Here is a 5,031-nt window from a genome sequence, read left to right as displayed (position 1 = left end):
AGGAAAGAATCAATCATGATCATTCAAGATCCTGCATTCGAGTTTCCTTCCTTTGAGGATTCAACACAAACATTAATGGAGACAATGTCATAAATACACTGTAGCTATCTTTTCCATATAACATGTTCATAGTCCTACTGTCATAGTCGAAAGTATCATTGACATATATCTTATGCAATACGAATAAATAAATAAAACGAGTCTCAGTGGATGCAATTCATCCCATGATGCATAATGCATAGATTAGATAACCTGAAACATAGGCTATATAATGTCAAACCTTAAAAACATAATCTTTCATCATACATAGTTGTCTCATGCATAATTATTCAATCATCTCATAAACAAAGATAACACATGCAACTCAATCATCTCATAAGCTTAAGATTTGACAATAAGAAGTGCAAGGAGCCAACGTACAAAGCATCCCATGCCATTGCATCAAACCATAGTAGAAGAGAGAATGTGACTTGGAAAACCGAGCATGCCACCCAACCTAGAACTGACTTTCTTCAGTTCACCCTCGAGCTGAGAGTTCTTGTCATGGATCAAGCACCTCTCTTGATCCCTTCAATGGGTATTTAATACACTCTTTCATGATATGGTTTCCTTTAGCGACGTCCTGCTTTTAGGTGGATATTTTTATCCATTTGCCTAGGCTTTTCCTGGAAAAGCTTGCCTTTATCTCCTGCAAAACTTTTCCTCATAAAATATTGCCTTTGTCTCCCGCATGGCTTTTATGTTTTTCCTAACTTAACATCTTTCTCTAGCTAAGTAGATTAATGGATATTTATGTCCAGTCCGTTCACCAATGGGGATTTTATTCGGCAAGAACCTCATCTCTTGGTGTCTCATTTTCCAAGTGATCAATTTATCTTTATTTATTCAATAATAAATTATTTACTTTCATTGTTACACATTAGACCTAGCTTTTCTTAGCTTAGGTCAACATAGTGTTTACATACAACAGGGGGTGTTACATACTCCCCCCTTAAATTTACACTGTCCTCGTTGTATCACTACATCTTATAATTTATTCCCTCGTTCACAGGTAGTTGTTTCTGAATTTTCAAGTTCCCATGGCCTTGCCATCTGAAATAGATCTCCCGATATATAGGTTACAAAGGAGTTCTACCACAATTCTCCCTAATTTGCTACATGTAACATTTGTTCAATCACTTATGTGAGAGACTTTAGATGCCATAAAAACAAAAATCAATTTTGTTTACCACAATTAATGTCATAATTTGATATAACAATACTATTATTTGAGTAACTACAGGTTATGTTGCCAGCCATGAAGAAATGCATGTTCTTCCACTACATTCTTCCAATGCCTTTGTGTTCTTATTGAACACTTGCTTCTTGCAGTTTACTTACATTAGTCACAACAAGTCAAACTAGCACATTTGAAAAATCAACATGTATAAACTATCATGTTAGGTTAGCTCAAATATAACCCTCACAATCATAACTCATATGTAACCATCATCAAGCAGAGTCATATATCATATGTATACTAAGACTGAAACAAAATACTAATACATATCCTTAGTTTCCAATACCAGTCCTTAGTTTCCAATAGCCATCATCTTGTTAATTTAGCAACAAGCTGTTGCATGATTTGTTATCCTCTTTATTCTTCGTCTAGAACATTTTATATGTTCCATTTTACTTGATGCGTGCATTTAATACCAGCCTAAGATCCTTTGATTATCATAGCTCTATTAATGCGAAACCTTTTTGTTTACCAAAGATTGGTTTATTAATTCGGACCAGTCATGTTACGAATCTAGTGTACAATTCCTATTAGTTAAGAGGTTGCTCTGAATTGCTCTAATGCATCAAGCACCACCATATCTAATCTTCAAGTATATATAAAGTAGGAACACACTGATCATTTTTACCTTATCACTTTCCACAAGGAGTACATTTGTGAGATCTATAATTGTAAGATCTACAATCATTCTACTGAAAGCATCTTCTTCCTGCTGCAGATTTGAAAGGTTCCTATTTGTGTGATATTAACAGAACCCCATCTATATCTGGATGATATGCACATCAAGGTTAGTTTGAGTTGCAATTACATATTGGAATTTGAGTGAACTTGAGAATGTGTCTTTGAACTTGTATTTAGTACTGTCTTACTAATATTACTCGAGAAGCACTAGGAGTTGCTTTTACACTTCATCATGTATTTACTCTAAACGTACTTTTGGGTGTCAGTCTCTTGGACCTTCTTATTAAAGTCATAAAATTATTAATGCATAATGTCTTCTTCAATATGTATACAATATGTTGTATTACATTTATGCACACTCTTCACAAATTTGACCCTACTTTAGTCTAGATTGGAATATACTTTGTGGGTCTTGCATCTCAATTACAATTATTGAGACACTGCTTTACTCAACAGAAAACTGTAGGTTCCAAACTATGCATGTCTAATTAGCTATGCATAATAACCTGGTAAGGTTTTGTTCCCTCCAATAATGTATATTTGGAGCATTTTCCCACTCAGGGTGAATTTAAATGATTCAACCATTGGCAAGACCATATCTAAAAATGAACTGCATCATTACATGTAGATGCATCAATTAACACAAAATATTAAATTGAAAGGAAATTACATAGTCTCATACCACATATAGAGACCAATATTTGAGGGGAACTTCCTGAATAGATACAATTTTAAGAAGACCTTCAGAAACTGTTCTAGGATGGAGATTAATTAACCATCAATCTCTTGTTAATGTTGATAGAATGTCATGAGCTTTCTTTCGGTGTTTTATATAGATTCCCTCTATATATTTTATCTTTGACTTTTCCCCATGATCTATAGAAATATCCTTGTTTCTTTCCTTTATCTTTCATCCTTTCTTAAGATCTCTAGGAGTATAAAATTTATTCCATTAGTTTATGTCATTGACTGGACTATCTTTACCTGAATTAGTTTGTATTTTATTAAGCTACGTCCTTGCATAGCAATCATACAACTCATAATATAATTTTAATATGAGTAAAATGATATGATGACCATATCACTAAAATCCATCAAATAACCATACTTTAAAAATCACTTATTCACCACCATCATTTATTCATAATTTTCATATCAATTATCCTTCCTAAAGCTGGTTATATGCTTTACTCCTCTTATGTCAAGGCATTGAGTATTTGAGTCTTGTCTAATTTCAAGGATATATCTATATATATATATATATATATATATATATAGATGTTATCTAATTTGATATCTCATTAACAATGTGTAAGTAATTTCTAATACTCAATAAGTAGGCCCATAAAATAAATAACCAATTTATGGTTGACCATTTCTACTTATTGAAATCAATATGTTAATTCTTTTACTTTCTTTGCATTATTCTTCTACTCTAATACAACAATACAATATTCTATGTTATATAACACATTGCAGAATAACCTTTCAGGATTCCTCCTCCCCACGTTAGAGAATAACCTTTCAGGATTCCTCCTCCCCACATTGCTACTATAGCTATCCAAAGACTTGAGAAATTCATTATAAGTACAAGGATTAAATCCAACCTTGTTCATTTATATAGACACTTAGTTAAAGATTTAATTAATGAATTATAAGATAGATATAGTTTAATATTTGACCTTTATTGTATATATTAAGAATCAAATACACCACCTATTTTGAATTTCTAAATATATTGTAAATCTCCAACTTTGTTTATTCCTCAAGCTCGGTTATGAATATCTAGCATCTTAACTCAGTTTTTAACTCATGTTAATTTGTGAGAATTTTGATCCATCCATGCAGCTCATTGTAACCATGCAATGAGCCCTACATGCAAGCCATATATGTAAACATATGCATGTAATCACAACATGAGTTTGGAACATCATCCACTCATCGTATGCAATGAGAAGGCTAAACATACATCCTTCAAGCATAATGTAAATTGAGTTTGAAGAACATGTATTTATATTCTTATGAGATGCATAAATTTTTTTTAGCTCATAGAAAACTGTACACACATTTCTGTGTAGTCCGTTTATACACCAAGTGCACACATGTCATTTACTCTTGTTTTTATGTGATGATGCTTTATGCAGAATAAGATGAAACAATATTCTTGCCATCAAGGAAATTATAATTAGGTATTGCAACAAATTGACGGTTTAACAAAATTGAAACTGGTAATGTTCTTACCATAGCAAGTAGACAGAGTTTGAAGTTCCACTATCTCAAAATTAAGGAACCACACCATGCATTTGGTCTATAATCCGGAAATAGTTTCATCTCATGGTTGACTCTTGGAAAGGCAAGGCATATCGACACATTGTTTGTAAACTCCGAATATGAAGCCTAATAAGCCATATTAGGTCTGCCAGTGCTTTGGAAAATGGTGAAGTAGGTTCTGATGGATGGAATATTGTTGACCATACAAATGGAAATCGTCATAGAAGATATTGATTTAGTTGCCTATTACAACCATCTTTCTAAAATATTAAATGAAACTCATCAATCTGCTATAATTGCTAGTTTCTCTGCCCAGAAGAAGTTATGGAACACATCACCGCCTCAGATTGACCTTCAAACCTTATGAATTGGCTCCCGCTCAAAATGCTACATTCTTCAGCTCCATTCATTGATAGGTTGATGTTATTCATCCGATTCCATTCATTGTTGACATACGGTGGAGCTACCTTCATTCAATCCATTCTATGAAAGAAAATGGTTAATTTCATTGTGTGACTATTGATTCGAATAATAAATAATATGTAAAGTAGAAAAATTCATTGTTTTTCAATTGGGCATTTTCGTCTGAAGTTAACTTATGCTCATCAATTACTCATAAGTTATTGGGATTTACTAGCCTTCTGCATCCTATTACAACTTATGCATTGTCTTCATGAAACATAGTAGATCAACAGGCAAAATGCCATTGTCTATAACCAGATTTATATCCACAAGGTAACAATTACATAAAAAGAGACTAGAACATTCATTACCTCGTCTGTTATCCATTGGGTTTGCTC

Source organism: Pinus tabuliformis, chromosome 1_2 (assembly GCF_031772625.1).
Source record: "Pinus tabuliformis cultivar Carrire ecotype Pingquan chromosome 1_2, CPIR1, whole genome shotgun sequence".
In the NCBI taxonomy this organism is placed as follows: Eukaryota; Viridiplantae; Streptophyta; class Pinopsida; order Pinales; family Pinaceae; genus Pinus; species Pinus tabuliformis.
The sequence above is the reverse complement of the archived record's forward strand: the minus strand, read 5'-3'. Positions refer to the sequence as shown.